The sequence below is a fragment of the Rutidosis leptorrhynchoides genome, chromosome 1 (genome assembly GCF_046630445.1).
Source record: "Rutidosis leptorrhynchoides isolate AG116_Rl617_1_P2 chromosome 1, CSIRO_AGI_Rlap_v1, whole genome shotgun sequence".
Lineage (NCBI taxonomy): Eukaryota > Viridiplantae > Streptophyta > Magnoliopsida > Asterales > Asteraceae > Rutidosis > Rutidosis leptorrhynchoides.
This window is the reverse complement of record NC_092333.1, coordinates 479,787,012-479,802,762: the sequence shown is the minus strand read 5'-3', so window position 1 is coordinate 479,802,762 and position 15,751 is coordinate 479,787,012.

Here is a 15,751-nt window from a genome sequence, read left to right as displayed (position 1 = left end):
TAGCTTTACAAATTATTCTGAATATCGTTAAGAGGAATAGATTTTCTCAAATCATAGTGGACCTCTCAACAGAGACTTGTAATCATAATTCAATGTTTCTGATAATTCAATCATTTAATATATATTTTTTTAATTTCGTCGAAAATCATATTGAAACAAATACGTTCGTGTAAAGTATTATACGTTTAATACTTTATTAATATTCTCAAGTTATAATATATATATACATATACATATCTATTTATATATAACGGTTCGTGAATCGTCGGAATTTGGTCGAGGTTATAATGAATGTATGAACACAGTTTAAAATTCTTGAAATTTAACTTAACAAACTTTGCTTATCGTGTCGGAATAATATAAAGATTAAAGTTTAAATTTGGTCGGAAATTTCCGGGTCGTCACATAAAGTCTCCGATGATATCGTTTTCCGAATAGGAAGAAACAAAGCACTTTTCGTCAATCGATCAACTATCACCCAAATCGTATCATATTGGGTTCTCGTCGTCTTCAGTAACTTAGTAATGAAGTCCATGGTAATGTGCTCCCATTTCCATTTCGGGACTTCCAAGGGTTGTAACTTACTATACGGCTTTTGGTGTTCGGCTTTAACTTGCAAACACGTGACGCATTATTCAACATACTTAACCACATCACGTTTCATACCGGGCCACCAATAATCTTCCTTCAAGTCATAGTACATCTTTGTTGCACCCGGATGAATGGAATACCTTGACTTATGTGCTTCATCTTGTAGAACTTGTCGGTTACCACCCATCTTAGGTACCCACACTCTTCCTTGAAACGACAACAAACCACGCGAGCCCATAGTAATGAACTCCGTTTGCCCCACAATCCGCTCTTCATGCTTGTTGTGAACATACGCTTCTATTTGAACCTCACCAAGCTTTACAAGAAAATCGTTAGTAATTATCATGCGTAATGATCCCACTCGTATTGCCGAATGTTGACTCTTTCTACTCAACGCATCCGCGACCACGTTTGCCTTACCCGGATGATAAAGTATTTCACAATCATAATCCTTTACCACATCCATCCACCTACGTTGACGATAATTCAAATCTCGTTGAGTAAAGAGATGTTTCAAACTCTTATGGTCCGAATAAATCGTACACTTGACACCATACAAGTAGTGGCGCCAAATTTTCAACGCATGAACCACCGCCGCCAATTCAAGATTGTGAGTCGGATATCTCTTTTCGTGTTCCTTTAATTATCGAGAGGCGTAAGCGATGACTTTACCTCTTTGCATCAAAACACACCCGAGCCCATTTAAAGAAGCATCACAATAAACCGTCATGTCTTCTACCCCTTCCAGCAACACTAACACTGGAGCTTGACACAATTTCTATTTTAACAATTGAAAAGCGATTTCTTGCTCGTTCTCCCAATTGAACCTTACGTTCTTCCTCGTCAATTTAGTCAAAGGAAAAGCAATCTTAGAAAAGTCTTGGATGAACCGACGATAATAACCAGCCAATCCGAGAAAACTCTGGATTTCCGTAGGTGTAGTCGGTTGTCCCCAACTCTTCACCGTTTCTATCTTCCCCGGGTCTACTTGAATTCCTTCTTGATTCACAATATGGCCAAGGAATTGAACTTCCCTTGGCCAAACTTCACATTTGGAGAATTTTGCATACAACTTCTCCTTCCACAATGTCTTCGACACTTCACGCAAATGGTGCTCATGTTCCTTCATACTCTTAGAATAAACAAGTATGTCGTCGATGAACACAATTACCGACTTGTCCAACATAGGTTGGCACACTCGGTTCATAAGATCCATGAATGCCGCCGGTACATTCGTAAGACCAAAAGGCATAACTACAAACTCAAAATGCCCATAACGCGTTCGAAAAGCCATTTTATCTATGTCTTCCTCACGGACCCGCACTTGATGATAGCCGGACCGTAAGTCAATCTTAGAAAAATACGTTGCACCTTGGAGTTGGTCAAACAAATCGTCAATCCTAGGTAATGGATAGCGATTCTTGATCGTCAATTTGTTCAACTCCCGATAATCGATGCACATCCGCATACTTCCATCTTTCTTTTTCACAAACAAGACCGGAGCACCCCATGGCGAGGAGCTCGGTCGAATGAAACCCTTTTCAAGCAACTCTTGGGTTTGATTTAACAATTATTGCATTTTCGTCGGCGCTAAACGATAAGGAGTTTTAGCAATGGGAGTAGCTTCGGAACCAACTCAATGCGAAATTCTACTTGTCTTTCCGCCAGAACACCCGGTAACTCATCCGGAAAAACGTCTTCAAACTCATTAACCACCGGAATTTTACGAATGGGTGGTGGCTCATCATGAGTATCAACTACATGAGCAAGATAACATACACCACCACTCTTAAGAAAACGTCGTGCCCGTGCATAAGTGCATAATGGTACGAGTCTTCTTCGTTTATCACCATGAATAATCAACTATCCCCCACTTGGGGTTCTCACACGAATGAACTTATCATGGCATACAATATCGGCTCTATAACGATTGAGCCAATCCATGCCAACAACAATATCAAACTCACCCAAAGTCATCGAAATGAGATCAATTTTAAATGTTTCGGTACCAAACACAACATTACAATCTTTACACACATCAACCCCTAGCACCGTCTTACCATCTGCTATTTCAACTTCTACCGGATGACTTAACTTAGCTAGCGATTTGTTAATCTTAGACACAAATCGGGGTGACACAAAAGACAAATTAGCACCGCTATCAAATAATATCTTTGCCGGATTAGAGTTAACCATGAAGTACCTGAGACAACTTCATTGGAATGCTTGGCCTCATCATTGGTCATCAAATAATTTCGCCCCTTAGCCGTGCCCGCCGCCTTTTCTAACCTCTTAACATGATCACCCAGCAAGTTGGGACATTCCGGCCTCTTATGCCCTTCTTTACCGCAATTAAAACAAGTGAGCTTGGTTGTGGTTGATTGTTTCGGGCACTCACGAGCCATGTGCCCCCTTTGCCCACAATTGTAGCAAGCATAAGTAAAATCACCGGAAGCACCCTTCTTAACACTACCAACACTCTCGGAGCCCTTCTTGTACTTCTTCTTAGAAAAGTTCGAATGACTAATATCTTCAAACTTCTTTTTGCCGAAGGTAAAGCCACTCTTTCTCAAGATGAGCGACTCAAACCCTTTGGCCATATCAAACAACTCATCAAAACTCTTCACCACATTCACACTAATCTTTTCTTGATAATTGTCATTCAAGATTCGGTAAAGGTCTTCCTTCAACATCTTATCATTCCCGACATACTCCGGGCAAAATTGAGTTTTTGACAAGTAAACAAATTTAAGAGTATTCAAATCCATCGACCCTTGCCTCAAGGAACACAACTCGTCCTCAAGCCTAGTAAGATCGGCCGAAGTTCGGTACTCTTGGAAGAACTCCATTTTGAACTCGTCCCAAGTAAAATCCATGCATTGTTCTTCGCCATAAACTTGGATTTTAGCATCCCACCATAGCTTAGCATCACCTCTTAACATGCTACTACCATACCGCGCCTTTTTATCAAGAGGGCATTCACAAGTTTGAAAAGCCCCCTCCATATCGGAGATCCACCGGGCACTCTTTAACGGGTCTCTTTCGCCCTCAAAAGTAGGAGGTTGAGCATCTTTAAAATTCTTATAGAAAAAGTCTTTTCTCCCGACATTGTCCCCTTGAAGGACAACTTTAATTTTCTCCTTTACTACATTGACTAATTGCTCGTCAATCGTATCTAGAAACATTTTCTTAACATCTTCAAGGAAAGACGCATGATGACTTTTCAAAATGGCCTCGACTTTGGCCGTGAATTCGGGGTCCTCACTAGTGCCCCCATTTTCGGTGTCGTGTCTGTTTCTCATCTTCATTCTATAAAACGGAAAAGATTTAAACAACAAAACGAAAGACATGACACATACATATACACATCATACCGCCCCATCTTGCTCGACAATCGTCGTACATCGCTTGTTTGACACGATTTGCGCCTGTAACAATGGTAGCTAGTCATTGCTACGCGAGCACAACGCATTAACTCGCTAGTACAACGTCCACCTCGCTTGATGATTACAACTACAACACGAGACAATTAGTGCAAGGTTGAATCACATAAACCTAAGCACTAACAATTTCCCATTCGACCCGAAGTCCTACAAGTCCCGCATAAAAGCGCATACACAATAAAGTCTAAGTCTAGGTACCTATCTCAAGTCGCCTAAATCCCTTAGACCATGCTCTGATACCACTTGAAACAACCCAACCCGTATTCCATACGAATTTTTTTTAAATAATACACATTTACGAGCCAATTAAATATGTAAACCATTCCACACGTTTCGTTAAAACATACAACAAGTTTAGTGTTTACAAAAGGCACAAAGGCCATTAACGAATGTGATACAAGTTGACCAATACAAAAATGATAGTTTTAAACCAAACAACACATCGAGCATGGTTTGGGACTAAACTACCCAAAACGCTAGGCCAACTTCCAAAAGCTCCAACATAACATCATCAAGGGACACCTAGTGCCCAACGACCCCCTTGCCCTTGTCCACACCTGCATCTAAAAAGATAAACAACGAGAGGGGTAAGCTAAATGCTTAGTGAGTGCAACGATTATACGTTTACATATACAACCTACTTACTTGCAATCACTTGCACATTTACCGCATACATGCTAGCAATATAAATAATCATACTATGCCAAGTATATTACCAAACCTTCCACCATACGAGCTAGCATAACAATAGCATATAGTTTAAACAATATAATATGCTACAATCCACACACAACCATAGTTAACCAAACGAACGAGGGATCGGTGTTTAAAGACCGTCGGAGTTCATAACAACCATTAGTGCACTTGACACTTCGTACACTAACCCCACGGGTGGCATCTTAAAACGTCGATACTTCACCCCGGGTGGTGCCTTAACACTTCGACACTTCACCCCGGGTGGTGTCTTAGCACATCGATACTTCACTCGATACATCTCTCGAAGTGGCATCTTAACACATCGATACTTCACTCCCGAGTGGTGTCTTAACACATTGACACTTCACTCGCCACGTGAGGAGTGGTGTCTTAACACGTCGACATACACAAATAAATACATCATATATGCACGAATATAATTATTCCACTCACCTTAACACTTCGGTGATGATTAGGCACTTCCGAAACTTCGAGGCAACGTACCTAATACATAAGTACACATTTAATTACATAACTAGTGGAACTTACCACACTACATATCACTTGAGCATTTAATGACCCATTTGCATTAAATAGCTCACCTACCTCAAAACCGCCCATAAATGGCCAAGACTCATATTAAATCACTAAAGCTAGTGATTTAAGTCTACTAACATTAATTAATCACAACTTAGGGTAATTCATACCCATTTCACCCAAACTAGGTCAGCATTACCCCTTTTGACCCATTTTAACACTCTTTCAACATTAAACAAGTGTTTTAAAGCTTAACAACACCATTAATACTTACAAATCTTAAATCATAAGGTCAAACCCTAGGTTATAGCTATTTAAGATTTCCTTTCACCCACATAACCCAAATTCACCCATTTTACCCTCAAATGGGTCATGCAAGTCTCTAGTAACCAAAACCCTAGCCATTAACCAATTAAAACTCAAAACTTAGAGTTAGACTTACCGAGACTATCAACGCGTAGCTAGAGACACAAGGAACAACTTTAATTCTTGCTCCAAAGATCAACCCTCAATCCTTCACTCTCAAATCTCAATTTTAATCTAAATGGGTGTTGAGTTTTTGGGAGAGAAAATGAAAGAAATAGAAAAAGGAAAATGAATTAAATGAACTAGTGGTGCAGATTTAATGCTCCAATCTGATCCATACACCAAATTACCAAATTGCCCCTTAAAGTCATTTAATTTGAGCTAACATCGGAGTCTGTCCTGCAGTATTGCCGCGGCGCGGCTTAAATCGTCATGGCGCGACATACAACATAAAAATCGACCTCCCTTAACTCAACTTCTGTTCCTGGTTTGCTTGCTATGCCGCGGCGCGGACCCGTTTGTCACGGCGCGGCCTAAGGCACTATCTGGCCAGCTCGACAACCTTAAACACAAAAATCGTTTTACACAACATTCAAGTCGTTCAAGCTTCCAATACGCGTCTAAACATCGTATCTAAGCCTCACAAGACTTAACGCTAACTAAAACTCATTTACAAACTTATATACGCACACATTAACAAGTACATATATATATATATGTATCTACACAATTACGCATAAACAACGAGTTACAAACGTACAAATGATTAAGTATGTACCTTTCGATATGTACGGGAAAAACGGGATGTTACACTCGACGCGAGACCCAGATTGAATTTCTAGAAAGGAACCTAACGACGTTACCTGAACCCGAACATTTTGAATAAATTTCGGGACATTTAGGCATTGGTGCATGACCTACGGAACCTACGCACCCACACCGAGAAATCGTGAGATTAATTATGTAGATTTTGTTTTGAGATAGCATAGATAAAGAACCATTGGATGAAATTGAGTAGAACTGGAAGTGATCACGTTACATTGACCATATGGAGTGATATTGGAATGAATGTACGATTTAGTACAATATAATGACTCCAGGCCAGCGTAATTATATTGAAATGAATCATGCAGAAGTCCCAATGTTACTATATAAGGAATATGAAGTGATTCAGAGAAAATCTTAGTAGGAACCACTTGAGTATACGCATTATGGTCTATTAGAGGTAGGGAAAGAATAACCACGTAGCCCAGATACTGTACAAGAAGGGCCTTGATTGCAGAATTGATAATTCGAAAATTTGTTATAGATATAGCCACCCTGTACACTTAAGGAAAAGTTCTTAAATAGGAAAAACTTTGGACTCACTTACGGTAGAGCAATCGTTATCTCAGCTATGGAGACTCGCATGGATCCTGATTTTTGTTAGGGTACGTTTCTTCACAATGATTTATCGTCTCGGAATTGTTTAATACTAGAGCGATACAAACCTTATATCTAATAACCTTAGTGTGATTGCTAATAAGCCATTAACAACCATGAGAGTTAAGTATTCTATAGGACAAGCTAATGGTAAGCTGGCAGAGATAGAGGAGTAATTTAAGGTAGTACCTTAAAATTAACCGGTGGGTCATTGGAAATGACCTCAGGTCAACTAAACTTGGAAGTTTTAAAGTAGTAGTTGGAAAGGATTAGTTACCGACGCACAAGCCGATGTTATTTGAGAAGATTGATAGAATTTTTCACGGCAGTGCGATAAGAATTGGTTGGAATAAACCCTAAGATTAACCTAATACCCATCAAGTTAGGAAGCTTGATGTAATGATTGGAATGGACTTTAGGATTAGCCTAATACTCATCAATTTAGGAAGCTTTGATGAAATAGTTGGAACGGACTGGCTTTCAAGAATGAAAGTGAAAGTTATTTATAGTGAGAAGATTATTCGTATACCTCGCGAGAATGGTGAGCCAAAAACCATCTGGGTTACTTCAACGACCTGAGATCCCACAATGGAAATGGGAAGGGATGACAATGGATTTCATTCCGAAGCTACCAAAAACAGTAGGCAGTTATGACACTATCTGGGTTATCATTGATCGCCTCACCAAATCTGCTCACTTTTTAGCCATGAAAGAAACCGATACAATGGACAAACTTACACGATGATACATAAAGGAAATTGTATTCCGTCACTTCAGCAATTCAAATTCTATCTTAAGGACTAGCCAGGAATCTTATTTGATACTCATTCTTACGCGACTCTAAATCCTAACTTATTTTGAGAGATTTCTTAATCGATAATAATCATACCATCATCCTTCTTACGTCGATATTAGTCATACCAGTTCGAAATTCCCAAAATCAATGGGTAGTTAATTCCCATCCTCATACTCTCCCTTTCGTATCTCATTTATAAGCAACAACTTTACTCTTAAGCATTTTTGGTCGCAAGACTTATGCCCTACCAATAGTTATTAACCACATTTAAACTCAACGGTTTTTATTACCTCAAAGATCACCCAAAATTTTCAAAAATCTTTTACTCAATCCTCATCAATCTTTTTCCAACTTGTAACCTCCGAAATATGAAAATTTTGTTTGCCAAAATTTTTCACACACTATTTTACGGTACGATCCCCTCAAAGTTTTATAAAAGAAAATTTATTTTATTTGCCATTCGTGTAAATTTTTGAAATCGTATATGTTATATAGTAAATGATTACTTATCTTTGACAAATACATATGAAATTTTACTTTCACTTTTACAAATCAAATCTTTTATTCAAAAGATATCTTACTTTGAATGGTACGTGTTGTACATAAACCCAGTTTACTAAAAACTTCGTTTCTTTTCTTACATTGTCACCTTAAACGATTTCTATAAAATTTTCGTTGCTTATTATATAAAATTTTTCGTTGCTTATTCGTATCCAAGTCATCATGAAGAATGAAAACCGTCAAAATTGAGAAATTCAGGTGTGTGTGTGTGTGTGTGTGTGTGTGTGTGTATAAGGCACTTACTACCACGTCATGCAGAGCCTTTGGGCATCCACTAACACTTAAACCATTCAAAATTATCGTGTTACCCCAAGGATCTTATTTGCCACGCCTGTCGGAACGATGCTCTTTCTTACATAACTCTAAGTCCTGACTTATTCCAAGGGATTCTCATTTAGTGATATTAACACCATCAGCATTCCAACTTTAATTTTAGTCATAACCTATTTGGCATCTTGCAAAGTCAAGAAGCGATTAACTTCTCATCCTCATACTATATCCTTCATACCTCACTTTTTTTTAGTAACGGCTTCGCACGTGAACATTTTTGGGCCAAAGACTTAAGTCCGGATAATCATCAAAACTACAGTTTTAATTACCTAGTAACATGTCAACCGATGATTCAAAGATTTTTCACTCGACCTTTTTCAACTCTTAACCTCTGAAATACGAAAAACTATGTTTATCAAAAATTTTACACGTTTATTTGTGCGGTCCTCACGAGATTTATGGACAAATGAAAGTACTAAAAACTTTTCTGTCACTTATGCGAGTTATAAAATCATATATGTATAAATTTATCCTTACTTATTTTGGTTAGTACATACTAAGTTATACCTTCAAATTATTTAAAAATTGCTCCTTTATTGGGTTATTTAACTTAAGTCAAATAGTTTTGTGCAAAATGGTACGCGTCGTACATACTTCTAAATTTACTAGGAACTTCGTTCCGTTTATGTTATCACATCAAACGTTTAAAGGTTTTCAAAACTTCCTCGGTTGATTTTATTAAAGGTTTTCGTATTAAACTACACCATGTATGGATCACACTTCTTCTTGCCCTCTGTTAGGGATGAAACTGACCATCAAGATCTTTGTTAAAAACTCTTGAGCCACTTTGGATGGCAGATTTACAAAATTTGTTAGGAAGTCTCTGCGCTCGTAATATGTTCCTTTTAAGGTTAGACATGGCAAAAACGCGGGTCGATAAATCAGTTTTCTGGGGTATACTTAGTGGTCACCCTATCGTAGGAAAGGCACTAGGCGGGTTTCTACTCTCAATATTTCACGACTAATCACAACACCCTCGTAAACGTCATCTCTAGGATTCATTATTTTGAGGTACAAGAAATCATTTTTGGGGATTCTTTCCACTTGGAGTAAACCATTCTTTGTGACCTAGGGTTCACATATCTTCTAATCCGTGCATCCCCTTAAGTATAAGGATAAATTCGGATCAATCCGCTCGAAGAGTTCACTCTCGTTCAAAGATTACACCTTTCGTGCGATTTTCTTTCAGAAATGTAGTATAAAATACTTTAAGAATCTATGAATCTTGTTATCCTCTTGGAAGGGACTGCTTAAAACGTCTGTAACACGGATATGGTTACTCTGCACATTCCTTCCTTCGTTGGTTGCAACTATATGTTGTTCTAGTCGATGTTAACCCTAACTTCAACATGTAACTGAAAGGATAAAGTTACATTATGGAACTGTGCTTCCATTCCATCTAAGGATAAGTTCACCTGCAGTGTGGTAAACTGGGCGATATCCTTCATTATTCGTTCAGACTGTCCTGAAGACACTATAAATATGGCTTGCATTGTATATAAGTCCACTTAGTCACTTTTAGCTAAAATTTCAGTTCATTTAGTCAAATGAAACGTTCTTAAATATCGGGTTCTTCATACCTAAGGTCTCCTTCCGAAATTAAGGGATTAGTACAAAATCTGTGGCTAACACTATATAGACATTAAATCGCATGGTTATGATCACCATGTTTTCCATTCTACCTGTCAGCTTTGTATTGCGACATAAGCGCTCAATGTTTTAGATGAGTTTGGTAACATTCATGATGCATTCCATGCATCCAGCTTACTGAAAATGCCTGTAAGGCTAAAAACATCATCTTTCCTTTTGTGGGTATATATTCAGATGACATATTCATGATAGCAAGAAACGAAACCAAACTGTTGATCTCATAGGACAAGAGACCTAATTAATGGCATATACCTATTCTTACTTTTATACGCCCAAGTACCTTTCAAGGTAAATAGCTTACTTCTGAGCTCACAAGTCCCTCGGAACTTTGATACGCTCCTTCATATTCAAAATGGTACCATTGTTGGTCACTCCTCAAAATTTCGGGACGAAATTTCCATTAACAGGGGGGTAATGTAACGACCCAACTTTTTCGAATTGCTTTTGTGCCTTGTGTTTTTGCGAAACTGCGTATTTGTACGTACTGTGCTATCTTATACTCTGAAATCTTAATACACGTGGTTTATTTTCATTTATATGTTAAAACGTGCCTTTAAGTACGTAGGATACTTAACTTGATCTCCAGATGCCTTTATGACCATTAGTGTCACTTGACGTTACGAACAAACAGCGTACTGCGTACACGTTTAACTTTTGTCATAATCGGAATATTATGACTATGAAATCTTAATTATTATTTCTTAATAATAATTACTTGGGTTTTTGGATGCTTAATTACGCGTAGTAATTTACTTATGCTTACTAGTTAGTCTTGTTGGACTTTCTACTTTGTTGGGCCTTAGCCCACCCTACACTAGTTAGTGGACTATTTAATTAGCCCAATTATTAATAGCTAGTGATCCATTAATAAGTAAGACAAATGCCCATTTATTAGAGGGAACATACTAGCATTTTTGTCAAGTATTATCCTTAATGTTGCATAGGATCCTAACATAAGCACCAACTTTAGACAACCATTAACCAAAAAGCAAAAAGGTGTCCCCCCTTGTTCCCCCCATAACCCACAGCCATGTACCCCTCCCCACACCCTCACCACCTATAAATACAAGCCTTATTCCATCCATTTTACACTTGCTCTCATTTGCATTTCACACACACTTACTCTCTAATTCTTTCTCTAGTCTTTCTCTCTCTAAAAAGTGTAAGTATTTGATTTTTCTTCTTCTTCTTCCCTTGCCTTTCACGAAATCATCATCATCATCTAAGGGTCTAGCTTTTTAGCTTTGATCTTGATTACATCTTGTAGATTCAAACATGGACTTGAATCCTTCAAGAACATGGAAGATTCAAGCTTTCTAGCTTTGAATCTTCACCTACTTTGTAGATCTATATCTTTTAACTTTAATCTTGTTATTTTATTATAAAGATTCAAACTTGTGTTTGTAATCTTCATGTAACTTAAAGATCCAAGTTTTATGCTTCAAGATCTTCGAGAACAACCAAGATGCAAGCTTTCTAGCTTGAATCTTCATATCTTTTGTTGGATCTAAGTTTCCTAACTTATGATCTCATTATTTTGTTATAAAGATCAAAACTTGTGTTTATGGTCTTCATGTAACTTAAAGATCTAAGCTTTATGCTTCAGGTTCTTCAAGAACACTAAAGGTTCAAGCTTTCTAGCTTTGTGACCTTATAACTTGTGTGAAAAGGATCCAAGCTCTCTAGCTTAGGGTTCCATCACTTCATTTGACTTAGATTATGTTCATACTCACTTGATTGAAGTAAAGTTTGTAGCTTTAGTTGTAAATGTAACTTGTAATTGTGTTAAGACTAAGGATATGATATAACCTTGGTTCATCATCCATCTAAGACTCTTAAATGAGTTGTGTTCTTACTTGGTCTTAACATATTGTGTGTTGATGGTAGAATCTTGGTCAAGGTGATGCTAACCCATCAACGAGTTGTACACTTGAAGTTACAAGCATCAAGGATGAGAACCATGATGAGCATCAAGCACTAAGAACCCCACCGGAGCACCTTGCTTACTATTTTCGGGATCTGATCAGACCACCCGGGCTACTGGAAAGTTAATTTTCAGTTATTTCAGTTCGAGTAGATGATTTTCTGTTTAGACCTCGTCTTAATCCGAGTAAAGGTTTAGGATTTATGGCCATCCGAAATTCACTGCACCCTATTAACGTTGTGCTGAAATTTCTGACCTACTCGCACTTAAACCCTCACCACGGTCAAATGAAGACGAGTTTGGTTCTGAAAATTGGTCAGTGGTTAGAGGACTCAAATACGGAGCCATAGCCACTGACTACGCATCTTTTCATTTTGTATAGAGGTCGTAGAAGCTGACCGAAGTCAGCCTATTGTTTCGATCTCTATTCTTGTCAAACTTTCTTAGCTTTTGTGATGATGAATGATGATGATGATGACACTTAAACTTAATTTATTCACTTTTAAACTTATTGGGATAACATACTGACTTAGTAACCTTTGACTTAGGTTGACGACCTTTCAGACCGACTTACTACTTGCATACTTTCATTATCGACTTTACCGCTCTTATCACTGTGAGTTATAGCATCCCTTTTTACTTTAACTATTTTGGGACTGAGAATACATGCACATTTTATGTTTTACATACCAGGAACGAGTACTTAAACTTTATATATGTGTGGGTTATACAACGACATAAACTTTCCCCTTAGCTCGGTAACGTTTAGTCATTGGTTTTTGAGCTGGTGAACGCGAATCTTAGATATGGATCCATAGGGTTTGACATCCCCACTCGAGCTAGTCGCGTTAGCATTTAACGGGTGTTTAATACTTCGTAAACATACGCACTCGCCAAGTGTACTTTTAGGGGGTTATAAACGTTAAGTTAGTTACCAAGTGCCCACGGATAAGCATATACTTTATCATACTGATTTGAAATACTGATTTGAAACACTGGTTTGAAGCACTGAAATCTCATGGCCTACATTGCATTACTGATTACAGACAAACTATAGCTCACCAACATTCGTGTTGACTTTTTAAGCATGTATTTCTCAGGTGCTTAGACGTTGTTGCTTCCGCTGTTAGACTTGCTATTATAGCTTTGCTGTTAAGGACCTACTGTGTTAGATTTCCGCTGCATTACTTAGAGATGTCTCAATCATGGAACTTTTCTTTTGCATTCGTAATTTATGTTATTTTCAAATAATGACTTGTAACGATCTTCGTGTCACGTTATCTTTTGTTAACGCTATCTTCTTTTATGAATGCAAAACTGGTTTTCAAACAACATATAGTGTTTGACCTTGTAATGATCCTGTTGTTGATGATCCGTACATGATGGTTTTGTACGGGGCGTCACAAACTCTGTTTGATTTCTTTTGGAATTACAGCATATAAATTTAAAGTGCGAAGTTTTATTATTGATGCAACGATAAAAATAAATAAAATCAAAGATTGTATTGCATGGTTTGATTGAAGTCGACGGTTGTTCACGAGTGAGGGAGAAAAACACAGAAAGAGAGAAAGAAGAAATAAAAAAAATAAGATGATGGTGATATTTGATTATAAACAAAAACATAGCAGCTGTAGCTGCCGGCTTGATCGAATTGGTGTTCGCAGCTGAAATAAAACATATGTTGCAGTTGGTTTTCTTGGACTATATTAAGAAAGAGAGAGAGATAGAGAAGAAAAAGTGGTTGTTGTTGGCTCTCGTTTTGCAACTTGAAGGAGAAAACGGATAGATAGACTTAAGCAAACAAGCAGCTCGATATAAACTATATCCACGTGACCGACACCTCTTGTCCCCACTCTCTACTCAAAACTATCATTTCATTCCTTTTTATTTTTAATTTTAATTTAATTAACAAGATATGCTACATGTATGGATACCGTTGTTTCCTAATATGCTTTGTATTTATGTTAAGTTTCTGAAGTCTGATCGTTGTTGGAATTTTATTAAGGGACACGATGGTGATGGTGGTTGTAGTTGACTCAAGTGGCGGATTGTGTGATCAAAGGTTTGATATGGGTGTGTACAAAAAAAATATGTGCAGCGGTTTGATGATCAACAAAAATGATGATCTGGTTTGGTTGTTCTCGTCGATTAAAACAACTTGAAAAGAATAATAGGATGGTGGTTTAATGTAGTGTTAAATTGGTTCTTGATTGAATGTAATAAGAGCAGGAAGTGGTTTGATATTTTTATATTCATATGCTACGTCCATACACATATGTATATATGTATATATATATATATATATATATATATATATATATATATATATATATATATATATATATATATATATATATATATATATATATATATATATATATATTAGGATAGATAGAAAATGTGGTTATATTGATCACAAGCAAAACGGTTGTGCCCAGTAAATTTACTTTAATAAATGACTGAATTCTAAATCAATCTCTTAATTACAAACGTGCACAATTATCAGAAGACAATTATATTTGCCTACAGTTTTATTAGGAATAGTACTTCGTACTCCGTTGATAATTAGTAGCAGATGAAAGTATTCAGAAAAATACTAAATTTTTACATTAACTATATTTATTTATTTTAGTCATTAGATGTTTAAAAAAATATATTAATCAATAAAAGTTGATCGATCATTAGCGCTCAATCCCAAGTAAAATATACGGAGTGTTAAACTCAACCTAAAGTATTTAAATATATTTTTTAGCAGGTCTAAAATTTATATAACTTATTTTCGGATCACTGTTTATTTTTGAAATCACATAAGTTCGTTTTTAAGTTGATTAATAACTATCAAGATGACAAACGAGTGCTACGAGCGTTTATTATGTAAATTCTAAATCATATATACATATTCAATATACTTTTCATATATATATATATATATATATATATATATATATATATATATATATATATATATATATATATATATATATATAGATTTATAGTAATATTATATATTATTTTTATTTACACAAATGAATTAAATCACATAAGTTTCTCTTTCATATTTATATATTTATATTTAAATATACATGTATTTATTTACAGATAGTGGTTCATGAATCGTCAGGAATAGTCGAATGTCAAATGAATATATGAACATCGTTCCAAAAGTTTCTAGACTCAACATTACATACTTTGCTTATCGTATCGAAATCATATAAAGATTAAGTTTAAATTTGGTCGGAAATTTCCGGGTCGTCACATGGACTGCTAACGTTGGACTACTAACATTGGACAATTAAAAGTATCATAAGTATGAAATATTAATTATATATATTTTGACGTAAAATATTGTTATTAGGTTCGTGAATTGTCAAGGCCAAGTCGTATATCCATCTATTTGAAAATCATCATTACAAGTGAGTTATAGTCCCATTTTTACTATCTAATTATTTTTGGGATGAGAATACATGCTGTTTTATAAATGTTTTTCGAAATAGA